Source organism: Polypterus senegalus, chromosome 2 (genome assembly GCF_016835505.1).
Source record: "Polypterus senegalus isolate Bchr_013 chromosome 2, ASM1683550v1, whole genome shotgun sequence".
NCBI lineage: Eukaryota > Metazoa > Chordata > Cladistia > Polypteriformes > Polypteridae > Polypterus > Polypterus senegalus.
Window position 1 is genome coordinate 82,507,500 of NC_053155.1, and position 24,650 is coordinate 82,532,149.

Sequence of the window (24,650 nt, forward strand, 5' to 3'; positions counted from 1 at the left end):
ACACACACTAGGGACAATTTAGAATTGCCAATGCACCTAACGTGCATGTCTTTGGACTGTGGGAGGAAACCCACGCAGACACGGGGAGAATATGCAAAGTCCATGCTGGGAGGACCCGGGAAGCAAACCCGGGTCTCCTAACTGCGAGGCAGCAGCGCTACCCACTGCGCCACCGTGCCATCCCCATGTTAACTGCATAGCCCTAATTCATTGTATTTTGTGTAAGGAATATAAAATAAGTTATTTACTTAAGTCTCTGCATTATGTTATTATTCTAAGAAAAAACAACTACTGGGCCGTGTGGTACGAGTGTTTTGGTTCCAAGAGCACTACAAATTCGGATTTCTTCTCGTTTCTCAGAAAAACAAAAGGTTAAATGCCAACTCATTATGAGCAGACAAGGTTTTATGCATTTTATGCAAGTTTATCCTGAAATGAACTGGTGTTCTTTCCAGGACTAATTTCTGCCTTGGGACCAGTGCAGACAGACCCTCATGAGCCTGCAAAGCAAAAGTATGGGAATACACGTGGAATGAAGGAATACTGTCCACTGAAATACATTGGGTAGTAATGCCATATGCATTTTACAGCTATTCAGACTAAACAATATGGACTATATACTGGATTTTAAATTCAGCATTATATTATACTAGCCATAGTACCCAGAGTTAGCCAGGTATATTTGTAAAATGGGTTAAGGAAAAAAAGCAAAAGTTTGTGTTTTTAAATGATGGCCCTGTTATTGATAGCAGTCTCATTCATCATGCACACTGTTTCTATCAATGTCTCTGCTCTTGTGGGCCAAGGATTTGTTCGTTTTTGGGTGTGATTGGATTTCAGAATTGCAGGAACTCCTTGTAACTATGAATGCAGTCATGTTTGACTCATCCTTTTAGTTCAAAGTGGACACCACATTGTGTGTAAAATTTGAATAAAAGCTGACAAAGCAAGAGTTAAACAACAACCCTTTGAGTCTCCTTTGTATTGCACTGCAATTTCATTCTTGATTAATCCGCACCCACCACCCCCTTGCAAAAATGCAAGATAATCCTTTTTGTATTATAGTAGATAGAAGCAGCGAACAGGGAAAAAATGTTTGCATTTTTGTTTTCTAAAGCAGTCTATCTTGTCAGTATTGTCCTAGGGAGCAACTATTCAAAATTTAGGTGTAGGATTGTAATACTAGGATTGTAACCATCTGGGACCCCCAGATATACAATTTAGGCTTTCAACGTAGTTTATCTTGTCTTCATGGTCATTGAGAGCAACTGTGCTAAATTTGGTCTAGTTTGATTATATTATATTATATTATATTATATTATATTATATTATATTATATTATATTATATTATATTCACATTGAAAGTCTGGTATATCAACCAGGGTTGCTTCCTTCCTTGTACCCAATGCTGCTGGTTTGAGAGTTTTCATGTATGTATGTATGGATATATGTATATATGTATTTATTTATTACTTTTACTCAATCTATTTAAAGCATTTAACATTCCATATAATTAAGTCAAACTTAACAAAACTAAATTAAATTCAACCCCCACTCATGAGAAAGAGACGAAGGCCAACAGCCAGAGTAAAACATTTGAGAGTATTATAGTGGGAAATGAGTCTTTCACCCCAATATAAATGCTTATTCTAAAATATTATTGATTAGATCCTGACAGGTTTTTCAAAAAAGGAACAGATCCTCTAAGAGAACATCTAATTTTGACAACAAAAGAAACAGAACAATTCATTTTTAAATTGCGACAACAAATACACAACCAGGAAGTTCACAATGCACTATCAGTAATCAACACAGAGAGAGAATGAATCGTTGGCCATAAAAATATAATGCACACATTTAGAGACTACTATAAGTCTGATATTCTTCTCAGTTTAAAGAATACAAGACACAATCTAATGCATTTTTTGATACATTACAGATACAAAAGCTAGATGTTCTCAATGCAGATGAATTGGATACACCTCTGACACCAGCAGAATTACTACACACTACAGTACAAACTCCCTTCAGAGTGGGAAAGCACCAGGTCCTGATTGCTACCCTGCTGTATTTTATAAAAAAAAAAATCAATCAAGTAAGCTCTCTTTTTATCAGCAATTTTTTATAGAAGCCAGAGACAATAAAATTCTACTTCAAACTTTTCACCAAGCATGAATCACCATTTTCCTAAGAAAAAAAATAAGGACTTATTACAATGTGCATCATACAGACCAATCTCACTTCTAAATAATGATGTTACGATACTCTCTAAAGTCCTAGCTAGAAAGATTGAGAAAGTCCACCCTTAAGTAATATCACAAGACAAAACCAGATTTATTAAAGTAAGACATTTGGCTTTCAACCTTCAATGCCTATTTAATGTAATATATTTACCCATAAAGTCTAACACTCCAGAGATCTTATTATCTTTGGATGCAGAAAAAGCACGTGATATGGTTGAATGGAATTACCTATTCACCACATTGCATAAATTTGGGTTTGGCCCAAACATATGTGCATGGATCTATATACCAGTCCAGAAGCTTCAGTTTGTAATAAAAGCACTGTCTCAGACTACTTGAAACTAGAACGTAGTACTTATCAAGGATGCCTTGTCATCACTGCTATTTGCAATCGCCATTGAGCTATTGGCTGTTTACTTTTGAAATGTATCAGGGATAAAGGAGACTTTCAGAGAAGGACTTGAACAGAAAATATCACTATATGCAGAGGATATGGTACTATATATATCAGACCCACAAAATTCTGTGCCTGCAGCCCTAAATGTATTAGCAGAATTTCAAAAGATATCTGAACTCAAAATTAATTTTAACAAAAGTGTGCTTTTTCCAGTGAAAACAGCAAACAGCATTAGATTGGACATCTTCTCTTTTATCATTGCAGATCAGTTTAAATATCTAGTGGTAAACATCACAGGTAATATAAAGCTCGTTTTCAACAAACTTTTGCTGTTTGCATGGACAAAATTAAACAAAATGTGCATAGATGTTCTATCCTTAATCTTACTTTAGCAAGGAAAATTAACATTGTCAAGATGAATATTCTCCCTAAGCTTCTGTTTCTATTTCAAATCATCCCCATATACACTGGAGTGGAGTGGTGGCTCTGAGGCTAGGAATCTGCACTGGCAATCGGTTCGAATCCCATAAAAGTCAAAAATCCTGAGTATGACGTTAACTTGCATCCAGCTCGCATGTAGACCCTCCAGCCACCATACAAAATCTTACACTGTTCCATTCCATCTGAAATAGTGTGGTGCATACGTGTCACCCATCGCATGGATGCACTCGGGTCCTAATCTGGGATCCTGAGTTGGTTTGTCATGTGGTGGGTGTGGGAATGCACTATATCAGCGTTTATTCTTAACCCCTCTCTTTCTCCTCTTCTTATACATTGGAAAATTATTTTTTAAGAAATAAGATTCAATCTTAACCTCATTTCTTAGGGATTTGAAATATGCACATATCCAAAAGGCAACCCTACAACGACCTAAAGCTGGAAGCAGCATGGCTCTACCTAATCTTCAGTTTTATTACTGGGTGGCAAAAATACAAGCTAAGAAAACCTGGACACTGACACAAATACAGTGGTGCTTGAAAGTTTGTGAACCCTTTAGAATTTTCTATATTTCTGCATAAATATGACTTTAAACATCATCAGATTTTCACTCAAATCAAAATTAGATAAAAAGAAACCAGTTAAACAAATGAGACAAAAATATTATACTTGGTCATTAATTTATTGAGGAAAATGATCGAATATTACATATCTGTGAGTGGCAAAAGTATGTGAACCTCTAGGATTAGCAGTTAGTTTGAAGGTGAAATTCGAGTCAGGTGTTTTCAATCAATGGGATGACAATCAGGTGTGAGTGGGCACCCTGTGTTATTTAAAGAACAGGGATCTATCAAAGTCTGCTCTTCACAACACATGTTTGTGGAAGTTTATCATGGTACGAACAAAGGAGATTTCTGAGGACCTCAGAAAAAAAGTTGTTGATGCTCAGTCAGACAGATTGTGTACAAATGGAGGAAATTCAACATTTTCCCCAGGAGTGGTCGACTAACAAAGATCACTCCAAGAGCAAGGCATGTAATAGTCGGCGAGGTCACAAAGGACCCCAGGGTAACTTCTAAGCAACCGAAGGCCTCTCTCACATTGGCTAATGTTCACGTTCATGAGTCCACCATCAGGAGAACACTGAACAACAATGGTGTGCATGGCAGGATTGCAAGGAGAAAGCCACTGCTCTCCAAAAAAAACATTGCTGTTCATCTGCAGTTTGCTAAAGATCACGTGGACAAACCAGAAGGCTATTGTAAGAATGTTTTGTGGATGGATGAGACCAAAATAGAACTTTTTGGTTTAAATGAAAAGCGTTATGTGTGGAGAAAGAAAAACACTGCATTCCAGCATAAGAACCTTATCCCATCTGTGAAACATGGTGGTGGTAGTATCATGGTTTGGGTCCGTTTTGCTGCATCTGGGCCAGGACAGCTTGCCTTCATTGATGGAACAATGAATTCTGAATTGTATCAGAGAATTCTAAAGGAAAATGTCAGGACGTCTGTTCATGAACTGAGTCTCAAGAGAAGGTGGGTCATGCAGCAAGACAACGACCCTAAGCACACAAGTCGTTCTACCAAAGAATGGTTAAAGAAGAATAAAGTTAATGTTTTGGAATGGCCAAGTTAAAGTCCTGACCTTAATCCAATCGAAATGTTGTGGAAGGACCTGAAGCGAGCAGTTAATGTGAGGAAACCCACCAACATCCCAGAGTTGAAGCTGTTCTGTACGGAGGAATAGGCTAAAATACCTCCAAGCCGGCGTGCAGTAATGATCAAAAGTTTCCGGAAATGTTTAGTTGCAGTTATTGCTGAAAAGGGAGGTCACACCAGATACTGAAAGCAAAGGTTCACATACTATTGCCACTAACAAATATGTAATATTTGATCATTTTCCTTAATAAATAAGTGACCAATTATAATAGTTTTGTCTCATTTGTTTAACTGGTTTCTCTTTATCTCCTTTTAGGACTTGATTGAAAATCTGATGATGTTTTAGGTTATATTTATGCAGTAATATAGAAAATTCTAAAGGGTTCACAAACTTTCAAGCACCACTGTAGATGAACACACCCTAACTTGGTCTGCAATAGAAATGAAATCCTGCAGTACCTTTATATATTCCTAGTTTTGTACACCAGTAAATACAAGTTATTGTCAATATACTAACAACCCAATTGTCCTTCATTCACTCAGAATATGGAACCAATGTAGGAAGCACTTCAAGACAGCGATGCTTATATCTGTGGCAGCTCTACACGATAACCACCTTTTTCCACCTTCTCAAACTTACAGTTTTTAATGTTTGGAAAACGCATGGGATTACATCATTTAGAGATTTGTATATAAATAAAATTTTTGCATCGTATGAACAATTACAACCCAAATTCAGTTTCCCATCAACATAATTTTACTTCTATCTCCAAATTTGAAACTTTTCTAAACAAAATTGGCCCAATTTTCCTCACCTCCTAATTATTTCTATTCCAGAAGAGATATTGATCAGTCTTGAGGACTCAGACATCATTTCTATAATGTATAAAACCATTTTAAAGCCCCTTCCTTTTAAAAGACCCCAAAGTACAGTGAGAAAAGGATCTCTTACTAAACATTTCAGAAAAGGAGTGGAAGGCACAGAATTCACTCTTCGTCCATATGTGCAAAGTATTAAAATATTCAACTTAAAATCTTTTATCGAGCACATCTATCTCATTTAAAATTGTCCAAAAATGTTTCCGGGACAAGATCCAACGTGTGCATGTTGCAATTGAGCTCTAGCTTCACTAGGCCACATGTTTTGGGTGTACATCAAATGAATATAATTTTGAACCAAACTTTTTAAATGCCTATCAGAAAGCCTTGGTGTCACAATCCCTCCTAACCCATTAACAGCTGTGTTTGGTGTACTCCCAAAATAGGCTTAAACCGGAGAAGGACAAACAAATTGTAATTGCCTTTACTTCACTATTAGCATGTAGACTTATCTTTCTCAACAAGAATCCTAACCACCTCTCTTAAGTCAGTGGCTAACTGTTGTTATATACTATTTCAAAATGAGAATATTATTTATAAGAACTAGGGGGCTCTGCCCCCTGCTCGCTTCGCTTGCCAACCCCTGTGTTTGGTTAATCGGAAAAACTATTTTAAAAGCTTTTTTTTCTTTGGAATTGTTTCAGTTTCATTATTTGCACTTTTACTTTAAAGCTCCATTAAAAACAATATTTGGAAACACCTTTCCTTCAGGATCGCATTGAAGTTTGATTCCGTTTTTGGAGACACATTGTGACAACGCAACATATAACTAACTGCCCGTGAGTGAATATTGTTTGTTTCTCTAATAAATAATCCGACTTTTTCTAATGTTTGTCCCTGTGATTTGTAAATTGTCATACCAAAAGCTATTCTCACGGGAAACTGTAAATATTTTAATACAAATGGCATATCAAGATCTCCTTTGATGTCTAATGTTATTCGTGGAATATATACATTACCTTTCTTGTCGCCTCTTAAAATTTGCATCGCTTGTCCGTGATCATAAATATACACCTGACCGAATTGTGTTTTCTTTGAAATTAAACTTGTCGTTGCTTTAACTTTTGCGGGACCACAGATTCTCATAGCGTGGTCCATTATGTAAATCTACACATTGAATGCTGCGAAGGCGAAAAGACTTTGTTTTCTGCTCTTTGCCTTTTATTTCTGACCTCGCTTTGTCCTGCTATTTTTTCAACTACACCTGGTCCTGATGATTCATTTCCTTTTGTTTGCGCTAATGTGATCTTTACTATCTTTTTTTTGATACCATAGCGACTGACGTAATAAAGTGTCACAAAAGTTTTACTTGAACAATCGCTGACTTTGTAACCCCAAACACAACTTTCTAGCACCCCCTCTAACCCCTCATCCCCCCGCTCTTGCCCTCCCTTACCGCATCAATCAATACCCCGCTATAAGTCTTCCGTGCTGTACTCCACTTCCCTCAACCGGACCTAAAACAAAAAAGGCTTCAACCTGGCTGGGACGCTACAATACTTTTAAATTTTACTGCTTTCATATTCTGTACCTTTCTCTGCATGTGTATCACACCATCGTTTGTTTGAGCCTTTCGAATTCCACTGCTTTCACAATCTCTTATCTGCCTTTTTTTCTCTCCAACGCTTTTGGGTCTCTTTTCTCCACGCTGCTCTTTTTTCTTTGCTTAGTCATTGACGTTTCATTTAGAACGTATTATATGCTTTATATGTGCTGAGAGCACAGGATCTGTGTGTGCTACGTGCCTTTATACGACTGAGTGTTATTTGATATTGTTTGCGTCTTGCAGGTCTTTTAAGTGTCTTCCAAGAACTTCCAGGAAGATCACGTCTCATTGCCCTGCTTTTCCATTCCAGGATTTTTTTTATAGAGAAATATACAATCACTACATCCTCTTTCTTAGGGAAAAGAAGAAAGAAGAAATTATGCTCATATATGATATGATATAATGATACACTGTCCAATCATTCATTACTTCGTTCATTTTCTGCTCATATCATATGCTGTATATTATTTAAACATTATGGATATATACACCGTATAATAAAAAATATTATAATATTACAATAACGATACATTAATGGATGGTTTTCACTGATTTATAAAAATATTCTTCTGCAGTTGTTTGAGCAGTATATTCATTAATGAAACAACAAATCTGTTCATCAATGTAATCCATTTGGCTTTAGTTTCTCCACAGATTTTCATTTTGAATTTTAGCAAATGCATTGAGGAGAGTGGACACATGCTGTGGTGATGGACAGTTGACTGGTGTCTAATGGCAGGTTACAGCAAGCAATAACTGGACAGTCCTATATTAAAAATTCATTCACATCAATTTTATTTATTTGGCATATTATGCACTTGGTTGCTTTAGAAGCAGGGAAAGAAAGAAACCAGCATGAAATTTGGTGACATGTTGCTGATTCATAGTAATCAGCTCTGATTTTGGACAGCTTGTTATCTTCAAAGCATATAAATCCTATACTGTTATTATTGTGCTAAAAATAAGACATCAGGCTGCTGTCATAATTTTTAAAGGTGCAGTCATTTCTTAATCCAGAACGGCAGGCAGCTGGAACTCACATCACCAGCTTGCAATAGTTTAGGCTTCCACTTCAGCAGACTGCTATGCAGACCAGAAGAATTTACCCATTAGTCCAAAATGCTCATGAATGCACACACATCCATACACACTTTTACAGTGATACTATTAATAAAATACTAAAAATCTCATGGACCAAAATGAAATGAATTGAAAATTTAGGACGTTGTTTTGCAATTTAAAAAATCCCTAATCAGAGCACATAGGACAGGATTTTTGCTCTTTCATCTTTTATCTGGACCCCACTAAAATAAGCCAGGACCAGGAATTTGATAATAACAATACACATTTACTATGCAGCAGGATGATGGAAATTTTTCTTTTAGCTCTGCCACTCCAGGTGCTCCATACACATGGATAAAGTACATACATGTATTTTAATTTCTATTTTCATACAGACTTGTTAGTTATAATTTCTAAATCTTATTTAATCATATTTCCTAAGTGACTGAGACAAGAAGGAAATGTACAGTATATGTTGTAACATTTTACGTTCATAAAAAAAGAAAAAGAAAATAATGATCTTAATTAATGTGGAGTGCGTCTGAGCTGATTATTTTGCTGTAAAAGTAGTTTCCCTGAATTCCAATTCACATTCAAAGCTGGGCTTTTTGTTATACCTCTACATCTTCTGAGTTACACACATAGAAATCAGGACAGTTGCACACAAACACATACACAATAAGAGTATATAAAAGGAAAATGGAATTAAATTATGCTTTATGTAAGGGCTTTTTTCCAGATATTTTCATTTTCATTCCATGTGTCAAGCTTGTGATGTTTTGTTTTAGTGGTAACTGTAAATTGGCCCTGTCTAAGTGTGGGGTGATATGGGTATGTTATCAGACCGGCATCCTCTCCAAAGCTGGTCTCTACCTAACTCCCAAACATACTGGGATAGACTCAGGTTTGCCATGAACTAAACTGGCTTCAATAGATTACATAAAAATGAATGGATGGGGTATTATATCAGGTCAGGAATAAAGGAGAGGGATACGAAAGTGATTATGACTACAGGAGAAGGGCATTAAACTGATTGTGGCAGAGGCATGGATCCTTAAATCTGATTATAAACTAAAACAAGCAACATGAGATCGAGATATGTTTAAAGGAAGGTTTATTAAATCTGATTATAACTCACAAGGAGTAGCATTAAATTGGACAATGACGAAAAAGGAGATTTTCCCTAAAACAATGGAGAATTAAACCATATTAGAAGTAAATGGAAGTGGCATAAAATTAGATTATGAATAAGGAAGAAGGACATTCAATCAGATTACGAGTAAAAAACCCAATTATGATAAAAAGGACGACTATTAAATAAGAATACTACTAAAGTGGAAGGACATCAAAACAGATTATAAGAAAAACTAGCTGGGCTACCTGTCTAAGATGGGTAGAAATCTAAGTAATCAACGTGGACCTCAGCATTAACATTTGCACTGCATCATGTAATACATGTGTCTCTGTTATATGCCATTTGGTAAAGGATTTTTAAAAGCAATGTTAATGCTTGTTAGCTCCATCTGTTGGAATGACAAATGCAACAAATTTTATTACTAAAATGTTTGTGATGAGCTGTCTTTGGAATGACAGAGACATAGCCACGGGGCGGACACATAGATATTTATCCTTTTCTTTAAGGTGAAAGGGAGTAGCACTAACTCAGATTATGGAAAGGAAGAAAAGGAAATAAACTGGATTTTAATTTAAAAGAATTAAATGGGCAAAATGTATTAAATTAGGGACTCTCTGATCAGGTTTTTTAGGGCCATTACCAATCACTGATTTCATGTTAAAAAAACTGGCCATCATTTTCTTTATTTTTTTGTACACTAAGCCCCTGCGTTATCAGCCATGTAGATGCCTTCATTTCTGTATTAAAGTACTGTAGTATTACAGTACAGTACAGTATTACTGTAGTATTAAACTACAGACCACAGCTGTTAACTGTTGCTTATTTATTAACAAAATGAAATTGTATAGGATTATTTTTCAGTGACCATAAAAAAACACTAAGACAAATAAAACCCCTTAAAACATACTTTTTTACAGTAATAAAATGCACAAAAATATTTATCTATTATACTCGTCATAAATGAAAATAAACATTCTTGTCGTAATTACAAGCTTTAGTTCTAATAAAATGTTCACGTTCATCAAGATGATACAAGGCTAACAAGCTTAACAAATTTACACATAAAATTGACACATTTGGCTCTTAAGCTAACAAGTATTATTGTTTGTGAAGCAACAAGGAAAAAATCTTCTTTATTTGTTCTTTTATTAGTTGAAATGTGCTCTGCTGTACTAAGCGCAATCTCGCTCACCGCCCACACTCAGACAAGGAGTGTCTGTTTTAATTACAGAACAAAGTGAAATGGTTAGAATCCATCCTCTTTTAAGTTCTGATGAAGACACACTTCTATTTTCTTACACTTAATGAACATGACGAGTCCTCCGGTTCCCTTTTCAGTTTATTATTGCACTTGTTTTAACCTCCTTAGTGTTATGTTTACCCCTGCAAAAATGAGTCAAAAACTTTTTTGAAAAAAAAAAAAAAAATTTTTTATGTGTAACAGAAATATGTAAATACTAAAATGTCAACATAAATACAGTAGGATATCTAGTGTCCATGGCTCTAATGACACAGATTTACTACACGGCCTTCTTGTGAAATTGAAACAGTCAACATTGCACAGTATGACGATGCAATTTGGACAGTTGAAGCTTGTTTTTTGTATAATGTAGAATGTTAGTGCCTGATCTACATGATCAACAGTTCCCTTGTGTTATTGTAGGCCACCACAGAACAATGGTTAGTGACTTGCCCTGAAACAAACATGAACAAATGCTGCATTATGAAAAGTGCCTAGAGGACAAGTATCTTTTCTTGTCCTTCTACTTGACAGAAATCATTTTGTCTTTTTTGCCACAAACCTACTTGCATCACAGATAGGCTTTGCAGGACTAAATTCACAAGGCATATCTTGGCGGTTTGGTTATACAATGCCATATGTGTCAGTTTTACTATTCAATTCATATTGTCTTCATTATCAATTGATTCAACTAATGGTTCAGTTTCAGTTTGTTCTAAAACTGGCTTTACAGCTTCTTGTTTACATGCCACTGTGTTTTGGTTGAAGGCTCCACCCCACTTATGAATACTCATGAGCTATCTTAGAGCAGCAAAATGCATAGAAATAATTTATGATTTTTTTGCTGCATAATGTTATTTCATTGACTAGATGGCATCAAAGTACTGTCCTTAGTGTTATTTGGGCTTTACATTGTAAAGTGGATTATTAAACGCCACCTCAAGTCTGACTTTGGGTTGACCATACTAACATAAAATTCCAAGCCCAAGTCATGCTCTGTGTTAATGCCAAACCAACATTCCTGTCCTTACTCTGTCCTAAAGTCTGCCTTGTTGCACTCTGTTTAAAGGAAGTTCTGCAGCAAAATGACACGTGTAATTCCTCAAGTGCCATAATACTTTGTGCAAAGGAGCACTAGAACTAAATTACTGTAAAGCACAGAAAAGCAGCTTCAGAAAAGATCATTTTTTGAGATCATCTAATCTACTTATCACCTATTGAGTCATTTGGGGTGAAAATGAGCCAGTCTCGATCAGCAGCTAATCAATCAGAGCATCATTATATAAAATCAGATTATATTTAAAGGGAGGTGTACTAAATCTGATCATGAATAAAGAGTCTAGCAGTTAAAGCCATATTATGACTAGAGGGTCATTCCTTTCTGTTGATAATCTGTTACCCTTGGTTAGTTATAGCTGGACTGTATTACTATGTCCGTGTAACAGTGCTAATCTCAGGTTTAATCTTTACTCCATCGCTGACAGGGAGATTCTGCATATTTTGGCAGTGCCATGTCTCTTAGCATGTCATTGGACTGTGACTCTGTGAAGTCTGGTCCCTGTCTCATTTGGGGAAACAAGAGAGCGAAAAGTTTAGGAGCGTGAAAATAGAAGGGAAAGAGAGCAAGTTTCTGTTATTCTTTTTTTTTTTTCATTTTTTCCAAACTATCATATTTGATAATGTATTGGTTAGTTAAGGAGCTGCAACCATAGGCCACAAAGATATGAAACTAGTGAGAAAGCTGAAAGTTTAAATGTCTTACTGTTTTCATCTAATATTAAAAATGTTCCCTAGAAGGCAGAAGTAGTATAATTTTAATCAGTCCTTAAATTTTATAAGATGTGAAGTTAAAAGCTTTAATCACATTTCACATTTTTAAAGGCCCAGAAAGTATTCTACAGGAGAGAAGTCAGGACCAGTTATGGCTAGAAAATAGACTAGGCTGGTCAAAATGTTAAGAAAACCAGTGGTGTAAGCAATCATGTGGATGGAATTTATTCATATTAAATTAATTCTGATTAACAAACACTCAACTAATATGGACTGAATATGGAGAATTTATGTGAAATGCATTCTCATCACTTCATAAAATAAACACTCATAAAATTCTAATGTTTGAATATTTTAATTGTATCAAATCCAGACTCCAGATAAACCAATAAACTAAAACATCTAAAGTTACAAAGACAGTTACACAGTTTATTATGGCATATATTTTCTCTGACCCAAGGAAATTTTTGTATCCAAGTTCAAGACAATATTCTTTCTTTTCTTTAGTACACCACAGTTACTCAAGAATATATTTTTTCCATCCATCCATCCATTATCCAACCCGCTATATCTTAACTACAGGGTCACGGGGGTCTGCTGGAGCCAATACCAGCCAACACAGGGCGCAAGGCAGGAAACAAACCCCAGGCAGGGCTCCAGCCAACCACAGATGTATTTTTTATTGATAATAATTTATTACCTCTATTAAATCCTGCAAAAACAATGCTATTGTCATCTCTAGCCAGGTTCTTCTTATTTTGGAGCATATATCATTATACCCTTCAACTGGCATCTTAAACTTGTGTTACTAGCAGAGGAAGACTTCATAAGATGTAGACTCTCTTATGTTATTAATTGTTTTGCTATACATAAAATGTTAGATGCATTTTTTTCTGTGTTCATGTCTTTCTTCTTTTTCTCATTTTCTTGGGTAAAGGGGTTATTTTTTGTTTTTTATTTTTATTTCTCTTTTTCTTTTATTTTCTCAGGGATAATTCTGAAGCATTTTTTTTTATCTGTTTTGTTATCATTATTTGTTTGATTTATTATGCACTTTTAACATTATGATTTTTAAAAATAAAATTAAAATTAAAAAAAAGACAAGTTCCCAGGGGCGGCACGGTGGTGCAGTGGTAGCGCTGCTGCCTTGCAGTTAGGAGACCTGGGTTCGCTTCCCGGGTCCTCCCTGCGTGGAGTTTGCATGTTCTCCCCGTGTCTGCGTGGGTTTCCTCCGGGCGCTCCGGTTTCCTCCCACAATCCAAAGACATGCAGGTTAGGTGGATTGGCGATTCTAAATTGGCCCGTTTGTGTGTGTCCTGTGGTGGGTTGGCACCCTGCCCAGGATTGGCTCCAGCAGACCCCCGTGACCCTGTATTCGGATTCAGCGGGTTAGAAAATGGTTGGTTGGTTGGACAAGTTCCCAATGTGCTACTTGTACAAAAGAGCAAAAGCCAATGTGGAGTAAACTGGAATAACAACTGAAAAAGAGTAAAGGTTGTCAATCAGGAAAAACTAGTTCAAAGCACAATGTGCAGAAAACACTGTTTCTTGTCATGGTTTTCAATTCGATAATTAAAAGAGTAAATGCAGAAGTTCATTCATTTATATTTTTTCATACCTCCCCGGACCCATTTAGAGTCACATTGTCTAGGCCTGCCCTGGCAGCAGGAGGCACAAAGAAGGAACCTGTCCTATACTGTACATTTTATTAACTTAATACTAATATGTAATGGTAGCACTTCATTTCTTAAGCCACCTACTTTTTTAATCCAGACAATGTTGTGTCCTGAAATCATTAGGTGCAAGGCCAGATGCAGATTTGAATAAGGCCCCAAGTCGCAGCAGGGGCACACTTATTCATACTTGGCCACTTTTGAGTCAATGGGCTAAATGTAGAAATACTACAACTACATACAAGAAAATAAATTTCTTAGTTGACTTGTAGTTCACACCAACAGTTTTCACAAAGTAAAGGCAGTCCATGAGCTTATACACTATATGCTGTATCTAAAAGGTACTACCCAGTGTGTGCTTTGAACAGAAATGTATACTTTGAAAGCTGCTCTTGAAAAGGGAACTCTAAAATCTGAAAAATTTGAAAACCTATGATGTGACAAATCAAGGCAGCAGCTGACAGTAAAACAAAAACCTAAAGAAGCACCCCATAACAGTAAAGATGTGTGCCTGCATGGTTTCATAACAGGTAGAAAGGTACATTTGCTGCTTCTAACAGGCAGCTTTGAAGTCTCACGGGTAGGTGAAGCCAAGAGCACAAATGATGGTTTAAAGCTGCCTCATTGAAAACAGGGATGTACATCATTACAAGGAGAGCCAGACTGACAGTTATTATCATTATTTCAAAAAAGAAAAAAAGGGAAAGCAGTTTGGGTTTGCCACTTTCCACACTGAATAATCATTTATTCATCCTTTTTTACTCATCTTTACCATTACAGGGTGGTTGGATCCCAAAAGACAGAACTGGGCACAACTTACATGAGCCACCAAGCAACTTAACTTGCCCATCTTTGGTATAATCAGTTGTGCACAAATGACCACTTTTACGAAATTAACACAAACTAAGACAAACCCAAGATTATTTTTTTAGCAGAAGAAAAGACCCGATACATCAGGGAAGTTCACTTAGATTCAAGGTATCAACCCACGCTGAAGGCTGGACCCCTTTTAAAAATAGTTTTTAGATACTCTTTAAACCAACGACACACTTGTTTCTTCTTTCTCTCCCTTTATAGAACTTGGTTAATATGTCGAGGACCTATGTTGGCAGCACTGTGTGTGAGGGAGGAAGCTGACCAAAAAGGACATCAAGCCATGGCTGTGCACACTCCTTCATACACCTTATTTTCAACATCCTTGGGATGGAAGAGGAAAACTGGAGCACACTGACACAGATTAGAACATGCAAGCATTCATACTGAGTGCATTTACATGTACTTTTATAATTCACAGAAAACCAATTTCAAAAATGGCATATATACCATGTGGCATACGGTCAGGGCCCTTGCCAGGTTGGTACGCCTCTACACTGGAAGGACCAGGGCAGGGAGCGTATCCTCTATGTGGCAGCTCTCCCTCCCCCCGGTGTTGCAACAGTGCCTCGGACTCCCACAGGGCTCAATGGGAGCTGGAATTTGGTGCTGCCTGTGGTGTTATGGGTCCACAGCTTGATCAGCAAAGGCCATTTATTTAAATAAATGATCACGGCGGCTTAGTGAGGGTTCGTGGTGGCCGTAGCAAGCCACGGGGCGATCTGTGGTGTGGGCATTTCTCACCTAGTGCACAGGTGAGGGACTGCCCACATCCGTGATTGTTCCTGTGGCTAATGTGCTGCAGCTGCTATGGCCCCCACACAGTTACTATAAGAAGCACGAGTTGGTTAGGAAGTGGGGGATCAGAAAAAAAATGAAAAGAGAACAGATCAGAGAACAAAATGGAAAGAAGGGAAGTAAACGGAGGTTGCAACAGGAAGCAGTGAGGAGAGAGAGAGAGAGAGAAAGCAAGTTGGTGCAGCAGGAAGCGAGCAATTGAGCGAGCGCTCACAAGCAGCTGAGCAGACAGCCTGGATATTGGTTGTTGTCGTTCCCACAGAATTTGTTTCAGGAAGTACGGGAGTGACTAGGAGACGGGTGACTGCTCATGGGGCCGCAGATGGCAGCAGGAGTCAGGATTTGGGATGTGGTGTCCTCCACGTGACAGCCTTGGCCATGAGAGGAATTCCCAAGTCGCTGTCAGGGGGAGCCGACCAGAGCCAAGGATCAGAAAGGCAACTGACAGCAGCAGGAGGAGTAGGCAGAAGGTCAGCTGCATTGAGAGCGTCTCGCCTGTTGCAGGGCCCGTATGGGAGAAGTAGGTGAGACGCTAACGCTAATAGAAAAGAAGCACCGGGTTTGTCATTTGTTTTTAAAGACTGCTAGCTGATGAACGTTTTAACCTCGTTTTAAAGGATTGGTTTTTTTTTAGTGTTTATTTAACCTTCACATTTGTCTTTTATTGGATTATTTATTTAATGACTCTTTTTGAAAGACTTTAGGAATCACATCACTTATTTAACTGAACACTGTTTTGTTTGACTGTTTTAAATAAAAGCACTTTTGCACGTGTTACATCACCCCCTTGCTTTGTTGTTGCCTCACTGTCTAGCTCATCGGTGACATTACCGACAGTGTTGGATTCAAGGGCTCCCGAACAGCGATGGGAGCATGGAGCTAAACCCGCATAGTCACACTGCTCTGTTGGGTTCCAAGGGTGCTGCCAGGGAGTGCTGCAGCTGCTGCTGAGCCCTTAATTGCAGCACTTCCACCACACCCTCAATTGCTGCCATATTTAGGTCAATGAGCACGTGAAGCACTTCCAGGTGCCTTATAAAAGGAACCAGCAGCCTTTACTCTGAGAGCCAGAGTCAGGTGGAAGAGGATGAAGCTTGCCAGGAGGAGTGGAGGCAAACATAGAAGGAAAAAGACACTTTTTGCTTTAGTGATCGACTTGTGCTGGGACTGTGCTGTACACGTGGGAAATGGGGGAAAGCGTTTCCCACGAGAAAAAGAAAAACAAGTAAAATCATGTGCTCTGGACTTGTGTGCCTCATCTGTCTGTGTCGGGTTTGGGCAGCAGTGCACCACCTGGTGGTCCACAACCGTTATTCCAGTTAGTTGGGTTTTTGGTCTCTGAGAAACCAAGTTAACGTGTAGATTTCTCCATGAGTAACCAGGTTAACTGGTCATGTAAACCCTTAACTGGACTGCAGTTATGGATTTTGCAGTTTCATTTGTCTTGTGCACACCTTTGCTTCACACATGGATCCAGCAGCCATGGGTAGAGAATGATGGAAGTATCCCCAAAGATAAATTTCCTAAGGCAAATACTCATTATTCGCATTATTCCTTATCCTGGTTGAAATAATCTGTCACAATATTTCACAAGTCACTAACTTTATGTTAATGAAATAAATGTACAATGTTAAGTCCAGCAGCACAATCTCGTACACAGGATCTGTGTTTGTTTTAGGATTCACAGAGGCCTCTTTTTTATGACATTGGAGTGTTTGGCCAAGGGTGATCTTCTCAAGTGGAATAGCACAGGTAAATGCTGGTTTTTAAGAAATCAGTTTCTGTTCAAAAGTTTTGTGTGTGTATGTAAACTCACAGTACAGACAGGGCTGGACTGGAATTCAAACTAAAAAGGAAAAAAGGTTATTACACACATAGAAAAAAAGGCAAATAAAAAATTGAAAAAAATGTTATCATCTCTAAACTTAGCTTTTCTTGTAAAACTTTAGTTGTTTCTAAACTTAAAGATTATTTACTTCTTCTTCTGTACGCTCTAAATGTATGGTGCAGCACATTTAATTAAGTACTTTGTCTTTCATGTTACTTGGCACACAAAACACGCAAGGCACAGTTTTAAACCATGTGCCCTCTACGCCATACACATGGCAATGTTTAGCCAGAGAGGCTACAGATAGTTAGAATATATCAATTCAATTCAACTTATGGGGGTTATAGGAACCTCCCATAGATTATGCACTGATATTTAGTAAAACATTCATATAACTAAAATAACTAGCAAATGGCTCTTACATACTCTTCTACAGGATCAAGTGCAATTTTGGAGATGTTGTTGTGAGGCAACTCAAAGTTAATTTGTCTAATTATGTGAAAGCATGCCGCTGCAAGGATTACCAATATTCCTCAACTTTCAAAACTGAAACGAACGGATCAGCAAAAGAGCTTCTTTCTTTGCTATTGGGTTGCACTGGATTTGGAAGCTTGCGGTCCTCAGATTAAGTCTCCTACAATTAAAATACAAGAAGCCCTTTCAGAAATCAGATACTCACAATCAATAATGGAAGAGAGTGATGTATAATTAGAGGGTGTTTCTGGCTTCAGATGAATAATCGGCACAGCCATTAGGGCCTTGTCAAGGACCACCTTATTAGATGGAATCACCGCATTGATATACAGGAAGAGATTGTGGTGGCAAATTAAATAGAGTTTAATTACAGCAGGAAATCACAGACTCTGCAGATCACAAGCAATTAATCTGAATTGGCTATTCATTGTCATGAATCTGTTTTGCAATTTTTTCTTCTATTTTTTTTTTTTTTTCAGTAAGGTATTTGCTTTCAGAGGTGACTCATTAAGAAGTCTCAGCGTGACACAGCTTATGACACAATACAAGATGAAAAAAGACACCAATTAACAGCACAGGATTCCCATCGGCAGCCCATAGAGGTCATATTGTTTAGTATTAAGGGTGCATGCGAGTTTTGGACCTGTAAAAAAATCTGCTATTCAAAAAGGAGAGATGGGAGAAGAGACCAAGTTTGGGGTTTGACATGCAGTTTAGATGAGGGAATTTGCAGATGTCATTACATTTAATCAGATTATAATTGTGTGATATGCAAATTACAGATGATTGAGCATAAGTCGAAGAATCATTTTTCAAATCTCATTAATGGCATGGAATAGGGTGGGTAGGTGTTGAAGACTATTGGGGCATTAATGTGTGCAAGAAAAGTGAAAAGCCATGGACATCAAAATACAAAACTGAATGCAAGACTTCTACAAATATTCAAATGCACTCTAAGATCAGCATTAACTGTCACTTTATGTGTGCAGCTATGTCATTACAATACTACTAATAATGATAGCCCTCATAGTAAACTGTGCTTCTCCTTCACTGTTTTACAGACCAGTCCTGCTCCACTTTTCCAAATAGCTCTTCTTCTTTTTCTTCTTCTTCCGCCTTTCTGCATGAATGCCTCTGAAAGCCATCCCACAGGAGGCTGCCGAGGCAGGCACTTGTAAAGCGGCAGGAGGGAGGGCAATTTGCAGTCAGATTTATTCACAAATTATTGATCTGCAAATTGGATTTCAAATAGAAGCTTTTCTTTGCCAGCCATCCACCCACAGAAAGCCAGTTAAACAGAGGCAGCCTTCTCACTGGGAGGTTATGGATTGGATTTGAGGTTTTTAATCAGAAGATTGGGGGAGAATGGGGGCAAAATGACTGTAATCAATTACCAGCTGAAGTGAAAGGCTGTTCACCCTGGGGGTTTAACTTAAGGATAATAAGTTTAATTAGGTAAACATGAGTGAATGTTAAATAATACATTAACATCCATGATATTAAAGGTGAAATCGAAACATCACAGTATTTCTAGGAGTATACTGCAGGAGAGAGTCTCAGGCATGGAGAAATATTTAATGGAAACACCTGAGAGGTAAAGCAAATATAGCTTTGCATAAACCAAGTTTATTAAACCAGAGAAAGGATTGAATAAAGTCTTGAGGCCTGAATCAAATGAAAGAGTCCATTTTCAAGAATGTGACTGAGAAGTAGTGATGTTTAAATGTGAACACGGCAACACAAATGGACTAGATAGACTGATATAGGTCGAGAACTGAAGTGACTGTGGTCTTTCTTCTGAATGAGCTGGTTGGTTTACCCTACATCTTCCAATGCAGTGTCCTACAATCATGAACAGATTTGCTGAAGCATTTCCATCATTTCTATTAAGAGGGCAAACTCAATAATAATAAAAGAAGGTGCTGCTTCTGTGAGTGCTTTTGATAAAAGTGCATGATCTTCAACTGAATATGTTGTGTTACAAAAGTAAGACAAAAGTCCATAAAATAGATTTTTACAATTTGTGCCCATTTTATTGGAGACTAGCAAAATACCCGCGCTTCGCAGCGGAGAAGTAGTGTGTTAAAGAAGTTGTGAAAAAGAAAAGGAAACATTTTAAAAATAACGTAACATGATTGTTTTGTGACTGTTATGAGTGTTGCTGTCATCAAGGATTTGATTATCATTATTTCTTTCAATCAGGTTCGTATTTGAAGGATGTGTTGTGTTCAAGTTATATTCCGTGTTTGTCAACTGTTGTAAAGATAACAGGTTTCATTTATCGAAGTGTTCACTACCCAAATAGGTACTCGTGAATCTAAGATGTTTAGCAGGCATTCCCGGTATTAAGTTATGGATTTGCCTGCGAATATTTAGCGGCAGCGTGTCTATGAACTTAATTTAAACTTAAGTTTTACACCTTGCTTTCCTATTGATATGTCTACAAAGGCTTGTTCAGATTCAGAGGGTTGTTCCTTTCTTACTGCATCAATAAACAGCTCTTTATCTGAGACATCACACACTGCTTGCAAAGATTTACCTTTCCTAGTCCTGCAAACTTTAGTGAAGTGGTTCAATTTACCACATTTTTACACTGTCTTTAGCTGGACATTGACTTTTTCCACCATGTTCTTTGTTTCCACAGTACCTGCACTTATGAATATGCTTGTATGCGTCACTCGCTTCATATTCTTTTGCTGCCTTCTCAATTGTGTAACACGTTTTTTGTTCAACGCTCTTTGGAGCTCTTGCTTGTTCTCTGTGTACTGTGTTCATAGTAAGTTCACGTGAGCCACTCGGAGTACTTACATTGAAGGTTCTCAGCAGTGATTTTGCTATCTCGTGCGATCTTGCGATGTCCACGGCTTTATTTAATGTTAGCTCAGACCCGGCACTTAAAAGTTTCTCTCGCACTTTCGCTGACTTTGTGCAAAACACTAGTCTATCCCTGACCATCTCATCTTTGTTTGCATAAGCATAGTCCTTCACCAGCGAATATTTAGCGGCAGCGTGTCTATTGGATTGCTGCTGACAGACGGCCTTATATGGGAAGGCACTCAATTACGTGGGAGGCGTGACGATGAGGGACGCAACTCAGCCTCACACGGCGATCGAGCTGCAGGCTGTGGCCGTATATATGTACATAAGTAGGTTCCAGTTATGACCGTTAAGCGTAGAATTTCGAAATGAAACCTGCCTAACTTTTGTAAGTAAGCTGTAAGGAATGAGCCTGCCAAATTTCAGACTTCCACCTACACGAGAAGTTGGAGAATTAGTGATGAGTCAGTGAGTCAGTCAGTCAGTGAGGGCTTTGCCTTTTATTAGTATAGATACTTGCTCATTAATGAAAATAGCCTACTTGTGTGGCTGCTACCTACTCTATAGCACTAGTGCATTGTCAAGACAATTCTCCACTGTTTGACCAAACAGTAGAATGAGATCTAAGCGAATCTGACGGCAGTATTGTTGCTAGGGTCAAATGTGGTGCTTTCAGTATCTCAGAAACAGCCTTCTCTTGGGATTTTCACACATTGCAGTCTGTTAAGTTTGCACAGAATGGGGTGATAAAGCGAAGCGTTCCACAGAGCAGCAATACTGCTGATGAAAACTCCTAGTTAATAACTATATCAGAGGAGGAAAGTCTGACACATTCAGACATTCAGATTCAACAGGAAGGCAAAAATACTCAAATAACAGAGCAGCACTGATATGTGCAGAAAGGGATCTCTGAAAGCACAATGTGTCTGACCTTTAGGCTAATGGATTACAACAGCAACAGAAAACCATAAACTACCTAATTCTATCTTGCCTCACGTCAATGTTACAGGCTGGCGGTGGTAGAAGAATGGTGTGGGAATTTTTTTCTTTTTCATGCATAATACATTTGGCCACTTAATACCACTTAAGGCATCACTTGAATGCCAAAGCATACCTAGGAAGAGTGCATCCTGTTATGGCCGCAGTCTACCATTACATTTGCTTACTTTACCCAAGGCAACTTGCAACATTTATACAAATGGTTGCATTTCTTTTTGATTTTTCGATTGGAGCACAGGCAGGTCAAGTGACTTGCTCACGGTCACACAGTGGCAAGATTTGAACCTACAGTTTCAGGATTTGAAGTCCAAAACCATAACCACTATACCACAATTCCTACCGTGCATAAGATGGATAATTCCAGAAGGACAAAGTGTCACGTCATAAAGCACAAACCATTTCACTTAGGTTCCATGGACATGATAATAACTTCAGTTTACTTCAATGGATAGCACAGTCCTTAGATCTCAGTCCAATACAGCAACATTGCAGTGAGGATGACAGCATGAATGTATGGGAAGGAAATCTGAAGGGACTTACTGATGTTATTCAGACGTAATCCAGATGGTAAAGAATTCATTGCCTTCTGGAACTCAGCCTATTCTGGAAGTGAAAGAGCATCCTAGCCAGTGCCTGGATAGATGAACCCAATATAGTAGCCACTGACTGAATAAATACTATAATAATTCTAATAAGTGCTTCAAACATTTAAAAAAATTTTTGTATTTAATTTTTATAATACAAAACAAAATAACACAAACATTATGTATTTGTAAATACATAGACTACAGGTATATTTACATGTCATTTTTAAAGTTTATAGACTGGACGCTTATTTATTGCCACTCAAAATGACTCACACTTATACAGTTTAGATAGATAGACAGATAGATAGATAGATAGATAGATAGATAGATAGATAGATAGATAGATAGATAGATAGATAGATAGATAGATAGATAGACAATCACACATGTGATTAGGGGGCATTCTCAGAGCTTGTGTACAGATTGCAATGCCACTCTGGGTCAGGAGAGGGCACTGTCATTTACATCTTCTGATGTTTTATTCACAGATTGGAGGCTCTAACACTTGATGGTAGATGAAGACCTATCTACTTCTGTAGAAAACCCCTCCCCTTATGGGAAAGAACCGATATAATGGCCATGACTACATCTAGTTGATTATCTTGTTGTGGACTCAAGATGTTACTCAGTTTAGTGCTTTAAAATTGCAGTGCGTGTCTTTATCATAATATCTGGGGATCAACAGTCAGTGCCACAACTCTTCTTCTGTGTGTAGCTTTTTATTTATAAATTTATATACATATATATATATATGTCACATGTGCAATTAGGGGACAGCTAAAGGGTCTAATTCAGGGTGTGAAAACATCAGGAAAAGGGTTAGAAAAGGGTATTAATGCCTTCTCCTTATCATTTCCACAAAATCACAGAAGATTAAGACACTTTCCTCCCTTCCAGATAGCCTCACTTCCGTCACCTCTGGATGATCTCACTTCCATCCCACCTTGATTAACTTAACTTTCTCCCTGCCTTGATGACTTCACTTCCGTCCTACTTTGATGACCTCACCCTACTTACTGCTGCCAAAATATAACTTCTCTGTATCGCCATTTATCGCTTGTCTTTTGTTGTTTTACAGCTTACAGACTGTTTTCAATCTTTATTTTTGTTTCTTTTTGCAATTTATTTACAATATACAGTATTATATATATATATAGACATATATATACATAATGTATATATTTTTTATTTTATAGTATATATACTGTATATATACATTATTTACAGTATATATATATATATATATATGATCCAACGTCTGTTTGTATGTCTGTCTGCTTTTCATGACAGAACTACTTAACAGATTTAGATCTGTTTTTTTCTATCATTTGCTTGAACATTCCAGTTGATTTTGCGAATTCTCTCATTGCGCAAAGTATCATAGTTTGCTTGCAGGAGTGATTTATTTGCACAAATCCAACAGAGTGGCTGCAGACCGAAGGGAGGAGGAGTGGGGCCCTACTTATTCACGTGCCAGTCTCCATTTAAGTTGCTTTACCTCACGCTACGTGTTGGAGCGTACCTTGCCTCCACTTAGCTAGCAATACCTGTTTGTTCAACAGACATTATCATCTAGAGATTGTTAAGGAGTAACATTTGACGTTTTTGAGAGACAAAGCGCATCTATGTGTGTTTTAGAGGGTAGCTGCTGATTGCCAAACATATCATGGCCACGTGCTTTCCTCCCCATGACGCTCTCCTGTCAGAGCTGAACACGATCAGATACAGTGCCAACCTTTGATGTTGGAGCAACCTACCTTCCGCTAGGCCAGAATTAATTTTTTTTTCTTACTGCTTTTTAAAGTTTGTCCTGTTTCACTATTATGCAGTCGGAGCTGTGGGAGAAGGTAAATATATATATATATATCTCCAGGAAAAATTATTTTTAGTTTCTAATGAGTACATCTGTATTTACATTATGGCACACCACAACATTACTTCTAATTAGCTATTATACATATAAAGCATTAATCAAGCAGTTATTTTGGGTTTTTTTTTTAATGTCCCTTCCAGATTTACACTATTAGAAAGGTCAAGAAAACGTCTCCTGAAATAAATCTTTGCAGATGTTCTCCAGATGTGTTTTCAGCCTTGTTTATTTATTTTATTTGGACATATAAAAATTAAGCAAAACTCAATATGTGACTATAGCCACCTCTGCAATTATAGCAATTAAAATAAAATGATGAAGCATTCCCATGTCAGAAAGGTGACAAACTTTTGTAACTT